Below are 16,760 nucleotides of genomic sequence, written 5' to 3'. Positions count from 1 at the left end.
GCAGAGGGAAAGGGAGAAGCAGCCTCCCCAATGAGCAGGCCCCTGAATCATGACCTGAGCCAAAGGCAGAGGCTTCACTGAGCCACCCAGGCGCCCCTACACTTGAAGGTTCTACATCTTGGTCCCTCTAGGGGCTTACTGACTTATTCCCTTTATTCTTTTCCTTTCGGTCTATGCTACAGTCAACTCATTGTTACTCAAATATTATCCTAGTTGTTTTAGGTGTTTATTTTTGGGGGTATGTGAAACACAACTATGGTTCAAAGAGTCCTATACAACAATATTTACCACACTCTTCTCAATCTTGTTACCTTGTTCCCATTCCTCCCCACATTCCCACCCTTCTAAGACACCATCACTTTAATTTCTAGTTTATTCCCCCCCCAGCCCCGCAACAGATACTTGTGTGTTTTCTTATGTCCTCTTTGTTGTTTCACAAAGGGTACTGTCTGTATTTTTGCCTTTAAGCAAAACTTTCCGAAGTGCAGTAAGTTTAGCACAAGAAGAGTACTGAATGACCTTATGGAAATACTGTTCTACTTAAATGCGAAGGGCCAGATCGAAATGAATTACAGCATTAAATGTGAGGGAACTGAAACACTGTAGCATAGTTAACTTTCAAGGAAATCTAATTCTTATCTTCAGTTAGGCTTTACACTAGGTACTTCTAATCACAGATCCTGGTAACTGAATCTCACTAACTTTAGTAAACGTGGGTAGCGGAGGGCTTGAACTGTGGAGCTGGCACAGACAAATCAGGCTGAGTGGGTGGGTTTGAAAATAGAAGACATTTCCGCTGACAGGTCTGTGAGTTTCCACGTCCTTGAATCCTGGAGCTTTCACTTAGGCATCTGCCTAACTATGCCACAGCATCGTGGTCTTGGTCCCTAAGCCCTAAAGGGGAGCTCAAAACTGTACTGTACTGAATGAGCAGCTCCACATAGCGGCACTTTCCCAACGATGTACAACCACGCTCAACGTGGCCACAAACAGGATAAAATATCGTACCCCAGCCTGATCTTTCCCTCAAGTGATCTCAGGGTTCAGTGGCCCCTAGCAAACTAATCACTAGCATCCTCCCACCGCCTGCCTGCGGAAACGAATATTCCCAGGATCCCGGGCCGTTTCGATTGACGTTACTTCCGGGGAAAGTAACCTTTCTCCGGCGGTTGCAGGACCGGAGAGGTCTCGCGACATTTGCTCCCGCGAGATCTGCTTGCTCACTCTAGCGATGACATCCTCCTCCTCCTCCCCGCCGCCTTTCGGCAATCTTCGCCAGTCCCAGCCCCGACCAATCTGCACTCAGATGGCATGGATCAGGGTCTCCCCCCGAACCCCAGTCCGCACTGGGCGTCAGGCGGCAGCGGCGGGGTGCGAGCTGCACGAGGCCGACGGCGGCGGCACTGCGGGAGGCCACGGGCTGGCGACGATCTGCGAGCGTGGGCGGGGCAGGGGTAAGCTAGCTGAGTAGCGGCTCGATTGTTCTGGCCTGGCTATGGCGCCTCTCCTCCCCCCCGCCATGGCTCCCCGTGTCCCTGCTCCGCTCCTCTCAGTGAGTGAAAGTGGCCGCCGCCGCCGCCGGCCCAGCGCCCGCAGCCGCCTCAGCGCCGCCGCCATCTTGGGGTCCCAGGAGCCGCCGAGGGAGCGAGCTAGGAGCGTCCACGCCCAACGCAGTCACCGTCCCCCGGCCTCAGAGAGCGAACCGCGGCTCCACCGTCGGCGGGGCGACCCCCCCCTTCGGACCCCGCCCGCACCCCGCCCCCCCTCCGCCGCCGCCGCGGCGGCGGGGCCCGGCGGCCCGAGGTGAGGCTACTAGACGTGGGCGGGCGAACGGAGGGGGGGTTGTGTAGGCCCCGTTGCGCCCCTCTCTGCGGGCGACGACTGGGCCGCGTCTTAAAGGGGCCGTCGCCCCCGGCCCTTGGATTTGTTGGGGTTAGTGGGGAGGATGGGTGTGGACACTCCACGTAGGGTTGGGACCTCAGGGACTTGGGCCTCGTCCTTTCCCCTCTCATACCTCTAGAGACCCGGGGTCACGCGGTGACCTCAGATAGCCGAGGAAGCCCGTGGGGCGCCCACACGTGGGGAGTGTGTTAGACCAGGTGCACGTGGGACCCGGTGGGGCGGTGTCGGGCTAACACGTGTGTGGGTTTGGGGGTGGGGTGGGTCAGGGCGGGGGCTGGTTGAGCTCGAGTGGGAACCCTGTGAGGGCTTTATCTGTCCTCTTAAACAAATGAGATCTAAGAGCTTGGTAGTATGTCAGTTTAGGGGGAGCAAGTTGGGTTATGGGTAAATAAATGGTGCATGCTGCTTGTTGGTGTTAGGTGGGGACAGCCTAACACGTGTACTACTTAGGAGTGTGTAGGGGATACCCTTTGTGGTCTTTTAGGCTTTTGTAGAACGTCTAGGCAAGTGTCATCCTATTTTGACATTCCTTCTTGAGCTTGCTGATGAAAACTACTACTTCCGTAATCAGCTAGGGTGGAAGCCCCCTATAGTTAAGGAGTGATAGAGCCCAAGAAGGCACTCACTATTTTAGTTTACAGCCAACTGTGCCCGAATTTTTTGATTCATACACTGCCTAGTTTCATGTTTGAGTACTTGTTGGTAGGATTTGGAGATGGAATTAGTAGTTAGACTTCTCTAGAATCACAGGTAACCAGCTTACTTTTCCAATCAGTGACTTTTCATGATTTCCTTTTCCAAGGAGATTTTCCTTGTGGTTTGTTGGTGGCCGCATTTTATTTATTTTTAAGTAACAACTTTTTTGCAATATAATTCCCATACCAAAAGACTTACACTTTCTAAGTGTACAGTTCCGTGATTTTTAATATACTCATAGAGTTGTACAGCTTTCACCAGTATGTAATTCATCACCCCAAAAAGAAGCCCCCTTAGCAGTCACTTCCTCATCAGCCCTTCCCCTGGCCCCTAGCAACCACTAATCTATTTTCTGTCTTTATAGATTTGCCTATTTGGGGTATTTCGTACAAAGGGAATCATACAGTGTGTCTTTTTGTGACTGGCTTCTTTCACTTAACATGCTCTCAAGGTTCATCCATGTTGTAGCATGTGTCAGGACTTTGTTCCCTTTTGTTGCCAAATAATATTCCATTCCCATTGTGTTTTATGCTTGAAATTCTCAAGCTTTCCTTTAAATCAACAATTTGTGATTATTATATGTGGTAAAAGTCACATGCCTACTACATAATAAAATGAATTTGTGCTTTGGGGTTAAATTCTGTTATTTTAGTTTCCTGTGTTCTTTTCCTCTTTATTTTGCTTCAGAAGAATCCAAACTAATATTTAAAGATCCATGTCTTTTAATAGGAAGTAACTATAAAGAGCACAAATTGATTCGAAAACTTTATGACTAATAAAAACATTTTGAGGACATAAGGTAGAAATGTGAATAAGTCTAAGCAACAGACCATAAACTATGGTGTTATAGCTTCACTTAATAAGAATTTGTCATAGTACTACCAAGGAATGGTATTGTAACAGCTTTTGAGTGCTGTTACTTGTGTAGACATAGGGCTAAGGAGAGAGTAATAGACACCTCTCTGCCCTCCAGAAGATTAAAACTGGTTTGGGGTTTTAACATGTCAACACATGAGTTCACACAAAATATAAATGCTGGGATGCAGTGAATTTTTGAGATATTGGACGGGATAGGGTTAATGTGACACTTTGAATTTGTGTGGGAAAATCAGTGAAGTTGATGACAAGTTTTAAAGTTGAATCTTAAGCATGAGCATTTTGATATGATAGGCTGTAGCATGCAGAGGATGAGAAGAGCATAGTTGCTAATACTTACTAAACACCTGTTGTGGATACTCATCCTAATCATGAGGGCTCTGGTCCCCCCCAATACCATCATCTTTGTAGTTAGGATTTCAACATATGATTGGGGGAGCACAGGCGTTCAGACTGTGGCTGTACATTAAGTTAGGAATTCAGCTATAGAGCTTTGGATTCGCTTGCTAATCTTGATGGCGTAGGTTTGCTTAGTGTTGAAAAGATCACAAACCTTAATGCTTGGCTTTAATAAGTACGTTAGAGAGATTTCTATATATGTTAGGTCAGAATTAGGAGATCAGTAATAGTAAATAGTTGACAAATCAGATACTAAAAAAAAAATCATTGGGACTAAATGCTATCCATATTTTCAGTGGACTAAAAGACAGTGAATCAACTGTGTGACATGCTTTTATAAACCTTCAGTACCAAGGATTGATAGCCTGTGTGATGGTCTATAAAGCAGGGTTCTTTTTTTTTTTTTTTTAAAGTAGGCTCCACGCCCAGTGTGGGGCTTGAACTCACAACCCTGAGATCAAGGGTCGCATGCTCTACCAACTTGAGCCAGCCAGGCACCCCTATAGAGCAGGGTTCTTAATGTTTTTTATGTGTCCTGGACCCTTTGCAGTCTAAAGAAGCCTGTGAATGCCTTCTCAGAATATGACATTTAAATGTATAAATATAGTTCACATATTTAGAAAACAATTAATGATGTAAGAAATTTCCTTTTTATTACTGAATTAAATGACTAGTGAAAGTCTCATACCTATGGGCTTTGCTGCCTACATTCAGAACTGAAGGAAATGCTAATTTCAGTTATAGGTTAGTGAAAATAAGGATGGAAATTTTTTTCCATCCAGGTTTATGGACGCGCTAAGTGATTTCATATGGGGCAAACCAGTGTTTTCCTATCAAGAAGTAGGATTATTGACTCTTAAGTTCATGTTCACAAGAACATGAACATGACTTCTTATGGAAAGAGCAAGGGATAGTTTAGCTAAGGGGAAACCTGGTAGTGTGATATAGGGACATTGTTTTTAGGCTAAAAAAGATTTGGGTTTGAGTCCCACTTACCTATTGGGTAAGCTGCTCAACTTTTTTTTTTTTTTTTTTGAGATTTACATATTTATTTTAGACTGAGACAGTGCACTCGGGAGTGTGAGTGAGGGGAGGGGGAGAAGGAGAGAATCTCCAGGCAGACTCCTTGCTGAGCATGGAGTCTGACACAAGGCTCGATCCCAGGACCCATGAGATCATGACCTGAGCTGAAACCGAGTCAGATGCTTAACTGACTGAGCCACCCGGGTGCCCCAAGCTACTCAACTTCTTTCAGTTTCAGTTCTCCTTATATGTAAAATGGGGATAATGATTTTCTCTTCTGAAATTAAATGACATATTAACTATAAGACAGCATATTGATGAATGTTGGTTTATTTTTGTCTTTGAGGAAATAAACACACCAAAGGCCATGACGTACATTTAGTTTTTATTTGGGAGACGGGAAACTATTTGTTATGTAGTAGAAAGGAACGGTCCATATGGCATATGGGATCTACTCAGGGTATTCAGATCTAGAGTTCATCTTTGATGGTACTAATCTTTTGGTGGTAATGGTACTAAAACTATTTTTACTTTTTGTAAAAGAACAAACAAGGCACCTTCAGGTTTGCATGTGCGAGCTAGCTCTTCTGTGGAAGAAGGTGGTAGCTAAGTAGACCAAACTGTGGGTAAATCTGTCATATTTTTGTGCACGAACAGAAAAATGACTAGTGAACAGCAGTATGGTAGAAAGAACGTTTGGGTCACTTTATCCCTGAGAATGTTGCCTGAGTGTTGCCGGAAAGCCAACAAAATGTTAGTCATTCCCTGGAGAGGTATGTAAAAGAAAATATAAAAACGGACTGCATTATCTTGGTACAAAACCACAATACATCCACTCGTAGACTATAGAATGGATTCCAATTATTGCACCTCAAGGAAGAATAAATTTATCAGGAGGGAAGTTTTCAGAAAATGTCAGTATAAATATGAAGGCACTGGTAAGGCTTTCACCTGAAGATAAAGAAATTTGACTCGATAATGGAATGATGAAGACTGGGATGGACTGTGATTAAATTATATTGAATTAGGAAAACCATGCATTGTAATCCTGGAAAATTATAACTAGCTTGAAAAATGAATATTGTTTGACAGGTGTATAATGAGTGGTTTGTTTATGAAACTTATTAGGACAGAAGGTTGGTTAAGGCTCAAGAACAAGCCAGACACAATGTAAGGGTTACAAAGCCAGAGACTTGTGATCCAGTCCTAGTTCATTTCAGGTCAACAAACCATTTAATGATGCTTGTACCTAATGGTTTATGAAACTCCTTATTTTGTTCATTCAATAAATATTTATTGAACGCCTAATGAGTGCTTTTTGACCCTCCCAACAACAATTTGTTGAGCATCTGCCACACTCAAGGTACTGCGGTAGACTCTGGGGGTTTTCAAGTGAATTAATCCAGGTGTGTGTGTTTGTATGGAAAGTGCAGAGGGGCTCTGCAAAGATAAACATGTGGTTATGCAAACTCTAGGTGCCATAGAGAAGTATGAACCTAAATATTCTTTTGAGTTGCTGATAGGAATTAGTAGTACTTAGTTGTTTTTTTATTTAGTAAAGAATTTATTTATTTGTCAGAGAGAGCATGCGTGAAACAGCACAAGCAGTGGCAGCGCCCCTCAGAGGGAGAAGCAGGCTCCCTGCTCAGCGAGGAGCCCGATGTGGGGATGTGGGTTGTGGGACTCCATCCCAGGATCCTGGGATCATGACCTGAGCCGAAGGCAGACACTTAACAGACTGAGCCACCCAGGCGTTGAGTAGCACTTAGTTTTTAGTCTTAAAAAAAAAAAAATTATTGAGACCTTGTTTTTATTTGTTTAAAGGCCCGAATCTGCCTTGTTAACAGAGCATTGTAATCTAGTGGCAGTGTATTACAGTTGAGCCCCTTCTAGATCCTAGAGCCAGATTAGCTGGGTTCGAATTTTAACTCTCCCTCTTATTAACTGTATGACCTTTGGAAAGCCATTAAGCTTCAGTTTCTTCATCTGTTAAATTAGGAGAATAATTGTACCTACTTCGTAGAGGATAATCGTGAGAAATAAATGAGTGCATAAATGAGTAATTGCTTAGAATGATCTCTGGCACATAGTGCTTTCAACAAGTGTTAGCTATGATTGAGGGTACCGTTTTATTTTCACAGTTTAATTAGTTTTATCTAAAGTTTTAGTTTATAAAGTATTGAAATCTGAACCTTTTGAGCAGAAAATATCTCCGATCTTTTTCTTAGATAAGGTGGGGACAAATACACCAATGAAGAGAATAGTTACAGCGCATTAACCTTTGTGTTGATGTAATGCATACTATTAGATGTCAATAGAAATATCTTTCTAGTTAAGATTATAACTCAAAGAGGTGGTATTTTGCAACATTAAACATTTTAGTTCAGGGTCTAAAATGTTTCTGTCTTGGATGTTATTCTAATATTAGTAATAGTTTGCCTTTTTTAGGGTCATTCTTATAGTGTAATAGTAGACTCAGGCTTTAGAGCAGGGCTTGGAAATGTTTTCCTGTAAATGGTCAAATAATAAATCTTATGTTTTGGTGGTCATACTTTCTCTGTGGCAACCACTGGGCTCTGCCCTTCTACAGTGTGAAAGCAGCCATAGTCAATATGTAAGTGGATGAGTGGGGCTATGTTCCAATAAAACTTTATTTATGGGCCCTGAAATTTTAATTTCGTATAATTTTCACATGTCATGAAATATCATTCCCCCCATATTTAAAAATGTAAAAACAATTCTTTCCTATCAAGAATAAAAAAATGGGTGGTGGGCTGGATTTGACATGCAGGCCATACTGTCCTGACTCCTGCTCTAGAGTCTTTACAACTCCCTGGCTAGGTGATTTTCTGCAAGCTAGTATGAAGCCTTAATGTCTTTTTTTTTTTTCCTTGCGATTTTATTTAAGAGAGAGAATGAGCGGTGGAGAGAGGCAGAGGGGGAGAGAGAGAGAAAAGCAGACTTCCACTGAGCAGGATACCTGATGCAGGGCCCAGTCCCAGGACCCTGAGATCATGACCCCAACTGAAGGCAGAGACTTAACCAACTGATCCACCCAGGCACCCCCTTAATGTCATCTTTTAAATGGAGATAATAGTATCTACTTCATATAGTTGTTAGGAATAAGATAATCTATGTTAAATACTTAGCACCATCCCTGACACAGTGTTTAATAAATGCTATATATATATATATATATATATATATATATATATATATATATATATATAATTATCTAATTGAACCCCCCTTATTTTACAGTGAGGCTCTTGGGACCCTGAGAGGATAGCCAATAGTCCTGAAGTCTATCTGTGGCTTGTCGATAGCATTAAAGTCACAGGTCTTGACTTCAACTTCTCTACCCAACCATGTTCCTTCCATAGAGGATTGTAGTACCTTGTAATTTATTATTATTTTTTTTAAGTAGGCTCCAACTCAAGACCCTGAGATCAGGAGTTGCATGTTCTACCAACTGAGCCCACCAGGTGCTCCTAGTACCATGTAATTTAGTTAAAATATTGCTTGATAAAACTATTTTATCGAATACCGTAATGGTGGATAGGACATGAATTTTTCAAAACCCATAGGGCTTTATGGCACAAAATAAACTTTAATGTGTACAGATTAAACAAAAATCAATTGGGAGGTGGAGAGGTCCCAGGAAGGAATGTAGGCTGTGACAAGAGAATCTGATTGTATTAGAAATGTATGAAGAAGGGGTGTGCTGACCTAAGGAACCTTGGAAATGAGTGGAATCTAAAACGAAAGGAATTTTACATAAGCACTGTAATCTAATTCATAAAGTTGTATCCCATGAAGGTACAGGTTAATTTTGATACTGTTATACATGTATACTGCAATTGAACAGTTAGTAAATAGATGGTAAGAGACCGGCTTCTCACTGTTAGTGTGTGAATTTACAGATAAGCAAGGGAAGGAGGCTAGAATGATTCATGTGGTAATAGATTAGAGTTGGGAACATTAGCATGAACTCATGTTTAGCTTAATACAGATGGTTACATGGGGTGCCTGGGTGGCTCAGTCGTTAAGCGTCTGCCTTCGGCTCAGGGCGTGATCCCAGCGTTCTGGGATCGAGCCCCGCATCAGGCTCTTCCGCTGGGAGTCTGCTGCTTCTTCTCCCACTCCCCCTGCTTGTGTTCCCTCTCTAGCTGGCTGTCTCTATCTCTGTCAAATAAATAAATAAATAAAATCTTTAAAAAAATACAGATGGTTACATATTGAAATACTTATATACCTGTATACATGCTTGAGTTTATACCCACACACTGTGCTGTATCAGCTGAAGTTAAAAGAAACCCAGGAGCAACACCTAAAACCCAGATGTTAGTTTCTAATACCATTACTTAATACAAGGAACAAGAGCTCCTTAGAGAAATGGCTGATTCTAGGACGGGGCAGGAAATATACAAGATGAGCCTGGAACATCCTGTAGTGCCAGAAGGTAAGGAAGTGCTCTAACAACAACCACCCACCACCACCACCACAGCACAACCCCATGATGAGGAGGCTATGTCAGAGGAGCACAGCAGCCAGCTGAAAGAGCTCTCAGTGGCCCAAACTGCAATGATTTGAGCAGCAAAATAAACTAAGCAGCATTGGATTATAACCCATAATATAAAATCAATATTTTTTAGTCTAAAATGCTCTAAATAAATGGTTAGATAAATGAATATACTGTTTGGAGTACTGCATTAGCATAGTTTTATGTCCTCAGAGCCACTGGTTTGCTTGAGGTCTTTCAGACAATACTGGAGTTTAAGCATGTGGGGCTTTGGAGTCAGACTTCTTGGATTTCAGACCTGGCTCTGGCACTTCTGGCTGTGTGACCTTGGGCAGGTTATTTAAGCTCACTTTCTTTATCTGTAAAATGAAGGTTATAATAGTGCCTCTGTCATAAAAGGATTAAATAACTTATTGCACATTTAAAGTACATATGCATATAAAATGTTTGGCACATAGCTTTCTTTTTTTGTAAGATTTTATTTATTAATAGAGCATGAGCAGAAGGGGGGGTAGAGGAAGAAGGAGAAGCAGACTCCGGACTGAACAGGAAGCCCGATGTGGGACTTGATCGCAGGATCCTGGTTTTATGACCTGAGCCAAAGGCAGATGCTTAGCCGACTGAGCCCCCAGGCATCCCTGGCACGTAGCTTTCAATAGAATGTGTATATAGCCTCCTTATTACAGTGGTATTTGATAGAACAAGATCAAAAAATTTGGAATCCCATTTGGAATTGTTTGTAATGGAGTCTCCCTCCTTACCCCTCACAGTTCTTGAATAGAAGAAAAAGTCTAACTTCAATTTAACAAATGTTCATCGAGGGTAGTTTGATGTACACATACCTGCTTTTCCTAATTGACTGTATAGACTGTATAAGGAAGAGAATGAGAGTGAATTTATTTAGTGTTAATAAAATCCTTACACATCTAAGTGACTGAAATATCTAACCAATAAAAAGCAAGATCCATTTAGTATACAGTTCAACTTGTGCTTATTTACAGATGGTGTGTCCCTAGGAAGAATTACCCGAACTTTGATTTCTCAGGCTTCTTTGGAGACCACAGTTCAACACAACTGCTCTGTTAGTGTGTTCACTTTCAAAATGAAAACTGACTTTTAGTATAGGACAACTAAATATAAAAGTGAATTTTGGAACATTGAGTATTTATGGATACCTCTTACTTTTTATTCTCGGTAATAACCTTTCACCATCACTCATGTAATAATGGAGGATTAACTGTATGGAACTGAGAGCTAAACTTTCCCCGCACTTTGTGAGGCTTCTCACTTTTTCACAAGTAACTGTTAAGCAAGCTAATGGTATCTTCCCTTTGCTGAGGAATGAAATGAGTTGCTCACGTTTTCTGGGCTGCTGAGTTCAGTCCTTTAATTTGTCTCTTCTATGGGAGCGTCTTTTTCTCAGCGGTCTCATTCCTTGGAAGTGATGGATCTAGCTGTGAAATTTGTTGAAATAACTGGTTTTTCAGTAAGAGATCTTCAGCTATGTTTTCAAATTTTTATTTTGATAAATTGTTATTAAATGGGTGCTTTTCATTGTAAGACTTATGAAAATATAACCCAGGGACCTCTGTCATAGCATAACTTTAAAAAAATAATATATTTTTAAGTTACCGTGTGGAAAGGTCCATTAGATACCTCAGGAAACAGTTCCTCCCTTTTGGATTTTTGATTTACTAATACATAAACCCGAAATGCTTAAATGAGGATTAAACTTGTTTGACCAAAGGTTCTGTCTGTAGTGTATACTATAGAACTCCATAGAGGCAGTCGTGCTAGTAAAGAGACTTCTTTTATTATCCGGTAAGATGTTTTTGTTCCCTATCTTGGTGAAGATACTTTTCCAGGAAGTTGAAATGGTACTTTCCTAGAGGAAAGTACATGCATTGTAGTTGATTCTACATGCATTGTAATTGATTCTTTTTCATCTTTGGTACCGTATTTCATTTTGGTATAATAGTCCAGTGTCATTAATGAAGAACAGTGGGGAAGGGAAAATGTGGATAAGCATTTTTTTCTTCCCCACAATATGCCTTTGAAGTAGGCCAAAATATTTTCTTTGCCATTTTTGAAATTTATGAAAGGGCTATCCTTTTTAAGCTAGAAGTTCTTTATTCTGTTTAAAATGCGGGTGTTATTATTTCTGAAACTTTGTGTTTTGGGTAAACTCTGGGCTTGTTAATTTGCTAGACTGTACCCATGCTATTATAGTGATTCCTTTGAGTGATTGTTTCTGGCCTGCTTGTAGAGGGCTCTGTCAGCCTTTGTTCCTTGAGGACAAGGTCTGGTATATAGTAGCCTTTTAGTGAATATTTGATGGTCCGAAAGGAAAGTTTTGGTTCAACTAGGGTTTTATTTAAAGAGCGCTTTGTGATTTATTTACTTCTTACTTACCATGTGCTGGGGTGACCAAAAGTTTATTGTTCAATTGTGGATACTTTTGAAAGTGAAGGGTGAGGGACTATTAGTAATTATGCTTAGGACAGTGAACTTACACGGTGTTGGCAAACCAAGGAGGAGGTGTGGTCACCCAGATAAGGAAGCTTCTTTGCTTTGGTTACAGAGGTCTGGTGGTGAAGAATTGGAAATTTGGTGTCACCAGCAATAGATCTGAGTTCTAATTCTAGCTTGGGCAAATTATGTAGCTTAACTAAAATGAGAAAAAGATTTCAATTGTTGTGAGGATTAAACGGGCTAGTATTATCATGAAAGCACCCAGGAAAGCCCCTCACGCTAATGTCCTCTTGCTCAGTGTAGGTGCCTTGTCTTCTCCCATCACGCCACCCTAGAGTCTCTGCTTTCAACTGAGGCTGGCTTTGAAAGCTTTTTTAATGGTTAAGAGTAACTGAAACATTGTACTAAAACATTTTAGTGAATGCAGGAATGTTTCCCAGCTAAGCCAGTGAGCTTATTTTTTGTTAACTTGTGTAATATGGTGAGCCGGAAATGAATGCTCAATGAAACCTAATTACTCTTACTCTTTCTCAAAATATTCATGAAAAACTTTTTTTCCCAATTATCTTTTGCAGAATTGCTGAAAGATGTTTTAATAGTTTCATTTTGGCAAAATAGTCACTTGTAACCTTTATTTCAACTTAGTGGATGCATACAAATTTTACTGGTTAGGGAAAAAAGGATTTAAATGAAAATTTCATTAAGTTTCTTATCAGTATTTATACTGTGCAGAATTATGTTTTCTCTTTGGGTATTTAAGTTATTTTTCCCCCGTATTTTTTGATATTTTGCTCAAATTTTAACTTTTTAAAATTTAAAATTTTCAAATCTTAATCTTGCTCAAAGTCAGTTTTAATTATTTGTGATTTTTAAAAAAGGAAACCAAAGAAAAACAGTCTTCATGGACTTCATGCCTTTAGTATAGCATCCACACTGTGAACCAAGGGGAAGTATTCTGCTACCAAGACCTCCATCTGCTTCTGGTATTGCCTGTGATTCCTTACTTACCAAACAGCAGATAAGAAAATAATGTAGAAAGACCTAGGGTTAAAAACAATACAGTGATATAGCTGCAACTAAGAGAAAAGGGTATTACTTAGTTTGCTACTTTTGGCGTACATTAAATTCTTGCTTCCTGTAAAATATTGGAGAGTTAGGGAAGACACTCTTGTTTATTTTATCAGTAAGGAGTATTACTTAAGCACAGTGTATGTTGTGCGAGCTTTTAGTATCTACCTTAGATTGGTACCGGAAGAACACAAAAAAATACTTTTAAGGCCACGGCTGGAAGTTGGATCCTAATTTGAGCTGCAAAAGAGAAAGTGTACCAGGATCTTTTGGGGTAAACCTGGGTGGCCTTGGAACTCCTCAGACTTCATGAGAAGCCTGATAAGGTTATGACATTTGTGTTAGAGGGAATTTGTACCTCTATTTGGTATAGAGTTGCAAATGGAGCCACTTAGCTTGATTACATATTATTTGCATTGCCCTCTGCAGGCTGACTTTTTTTAATGTCCTTGAAAACTGATAAAGAATAAAACCAAGCAAAGAATGATTAACAATTTTTAAAAAAATATTTTATTTATTTATTGGACAGAGAGAGACAGCGAGAGAGGGAATACCAGCAGGGGGAGTGGGAGAGGGAGAAGCAGGCTTCCCGCTGTGCAGGGAGCCTGATACGGGGGCTCAATCCCAGGACCCTGGGATCATGACCTGAGCTGAAGGCAGGCGCTTAACGACTGAGCCACCCAGGCGCCCCTAACAATTTTTTTTATGGAAGTTTTTAATTTTCATTAAGTCAGTTAGTATTTTCTCTCATGGTTAGTGCTTTCTGTGTCCTAAGAAATTTTTTTTTTAAGACTTTAAGTATTTATATTTTTGGAGAGAGAGCGAGAACAAGAGCAGGGCGGGGAGGCAGAGAGAGAAACCCCAGCAGACTCCAAGTTGAGTGTGGATCCCACCACAGGGCTTGATCTCATGACCCTGAGATTGTGACCTGAGCTGAAATAATCGGACACTTTATCTGAGCCACCCACACACCTGTGTGTCCTAAGAAATTTTTACCTGCTCCAACTCACAAATATACGTTCTTAATGTTTTCTTTTAGAAGCTTTATCATTTTCGCTTTACATTTAAGTCTGTGCTTAATCTTTCACTTCATTTTTGTATATGGTATAAGGTAGGAGTTTGAAGTTCACGCCCCCAAATATGGATTTCCAGTTGTTTCAGCACCATTTCTTGGAGAAACTTTTCTTTCCCTGTTGGATTGTTCCTCAAGAATTGGTGTGACCATGTAAGTGTGGGTCTTTTTCTGGACTGTGTTCTGTACCATTGGTTTGTCTGTCCTTAGGCCAGTGCACTATACCATCATGATTACTGTAACTTTTAGCAATTCTTATAATCACATAGTGTGAACTCCCAGTTTTGCTCATCTTTTTCAAACTTGTCTGTGCTGTTTTGCTTTTCCATATAAATTTTAGGCTGAGCTTGTCAATTTCTTCAAAAATCCTTCTGGTGGGGCAACAGGGTGGCTCAGTTGGTTAAACGTCTGCCTTCGGCTCAGGTCGTGATCCCAGGGTCCTGGAATGGAGTCCCGCATCGGGCTCCTTTCTCATCGGAGAGCCCGCTTCTCCCTCTGCCTGCCGCTCCCCCGCTTGGGCCCCTCTCCCCTGACAAATAAATCAAATCTTTATTTGTTTTTATTTTTTTTTAAAGATTTTTATTTATTTATTTGACAGAGAGACAGCTAGAGAGGGAACGCAAGTAGGGGGAGTGGGAGAGGGAGAAGCAGGCTTCCTGCCGAGTGGGGAGCCCGATGCGGGGCTCGATCCCAGAACGCTGGGATCATGACCTGAGCCAAAGGCAGACGCTTAATGACTGAGTCACCCAGGTGCCCCTAATAAAATCTTTAAAAAAAGAAGTACTATGATTAGGATGTTGGGCTCCCTGCTCTGCGGGGAGTCTGCTTCTCCCTTTCCCTCTCCCCGCGGCTCCCCCTCTTGTGCTCAGTCTCTCTCTGTCAAATAAATAAATAAAAGCTTAAAAAAACCCGGAAACAACATAACCCAAAAAAACCAGAAACCCTTTTGGCATTGGATTGGAAATCTATAGATGAGAGGATATATAGGAGACAACATCTTAATAATAATGAATATTCCAGTCCATGAACATGTGGTAATGCTAACACATATGTCTGACAAAGGAATTATTTGTATAATATATAAAGGACTTCTGTAACTCAGCATTTTCAAATGTGGTCAAAAAACTTTAACAGATAGTTCATAAAGGAAGTTACATAAACAGCCAATAAGTATGTGAAAAGGTGCTCATCAGTCACCAGGGATGTACAAATTAAAATCACATCAAGGGACGCCTGGGTGGCCCCGTCGGTTGAGCGTCTGCCTTTGGCTCCTGTCATGATCCCAGAGTCCTGGGATTGAGTCCCACGTGGGGCTCCTTGCTCGGTGGGGAGCCTGCTTCTCCGTCTGCCTGCCATTTCCCCTGCTTGTACTCTTGCTCTCTCTCTCTGGCAAATAAATAAATAAAATCTTTTAAAAAAAATAAAATCACAGTGAGATACTATTATAACACCAGGTGTTGGCAAAGATGAGAAGCAACCAGAATTGCTGTTCATTGTTGGTGGGGGATGTAAAACAGCAGAACCTTTTTTGGAAAGTTTTTGGTGGTTTGTTATAAAGTTAAACATATGCATCTAACTGTGGCCTAGCAGTTCCATTCCCAGGAATTTACCCAATGTGAAATGAAAATCCAAGTATCCATCAACAGGTGAATAAACTCTGGTTATAGTCATTCTTATGATGGAATCTGTTTCAGCAACAAAAAGTAGTGAATTCCTGATGTATGCAGTAACATGGATAAATCTCAAAAACATGCTTAAAAAAAAAATCCAGACACAAAAGTGTATGTGCAATATGATTCCCTTTTTCTAAATTTCTAGAGCATACTAGAAATTAGTTAATCTGTGGTCATAGATATCAGAATACTGGTTGCCTCTAGGGTAGGAGCAATTGACTGGGAAGAAGCACAAGCCTGAGAGAACTTTCTGGGGTAATGAGCTATTCTTATATACCTGATCGGGATGAAAATTAGACATGTGTGTGCATAGGTCAAAACTCATCAAACTATGTATTTAATATTTGTTTCAATATATAAGCTATACCTCAATTTAAAAATCTTCATAATTTTTCATTTGAAAAAATTACATGCAGTACATGGTAAGAATTTTGAAAAATATTGAAATTAAAAAATAGAAAACGGAGTTCCCTCTTGGTCCAGTTCCCAGAAAGAAACACCTTAAGTTGTTTGAGATGTAACTTTTCAGACATTTTCTAATCTTACGGTGTTAACGGTTAAAGATGAGGGTTTGGGGCAAGCTCTCCCTCTGCTCAGCGGCAAGTCTGCTTCTCTCTCTCCGTGATCTCTCTCCCTCTCAAAAAATAAATAAAGTCTTTAAAAAAAAAAAGAGGGGGTGCCTGGTTGGCTCAGTCAGTTAGGCGTCTACCTTCAGCTCAGGTCATGATCTTGGGGTCTTAGGATCGAGCCCCGCGTGGAGCTCTCCACTCAGTGGCAAGTCGTCGTCTTCCTCTCCCTTTGTGATCTCTTTCACTGTCTCTCAAAATGAATAAATAAAACCTTTAAAAAAAATGATGAGGGCTTGGGGGTCAGATTATCTGGATTCAAATCCACATTCCATGTTAAATTGTACAGCCTTGAGCAAGTTACTTAAAATGTGTAAGTAACGTGGTTCCTCATCTGTAAATGGGATAATAGTAACAATCTCTGTTTTTTCCTTTTTTAAACATTTAAATTCACTTAATTAGCATAATCTTCACTTTTTTATTTAAATACA

General features: G+C 40.9%; 1 protein-coding gene across 2 annotated transcripts in view; it reads left to right on the top strand.

Moving 5' to 3' along the window:
- Positions 1-1,235: 1,235 nt before the first annotated feature.
- Positions 1,236-16,760, top strand: part of INO80 (INO80 complex ATPase subunit) — a 128,966-nt gene continuing 113,441 nt past the window's right edge. The window contains exon 1 of one of the 2 annotated variants that reach the window (XM_026479989.4): positions 1,236-1,803. The gene's annotated coding sequence lies outside the window, so the exon portion shown is untranslated. The remainder of the gene's footprint in view (positions 1,804-16,760) is intronic. The other variant, XM_026479987.4, reaches the window with a different exon arrangement.

The sequence above is a fragment of the Ursus arctos genome, unplaced genomic scaffold, assembly GCF_023065955.2.
Source record: "Ursus arctos isolate Adak ecotype North America unplaced genomic scaffold, UrsArc2.0 scaffold_36, whole genome shotgun sequence".
In the NCBI taxonomy this organism is placed as follows: domain Eukaryota; kingdom Metazoa; phylum Chordata; class Mammalia; order Carnivora; family Ursidae; genus Ursus; species Ursus arctos.
The sequence above is the reverse complement of the archived record's forward strand: the minus strand, read 5'-3'. Positions and strand labels throughout refer to the sequence as shown.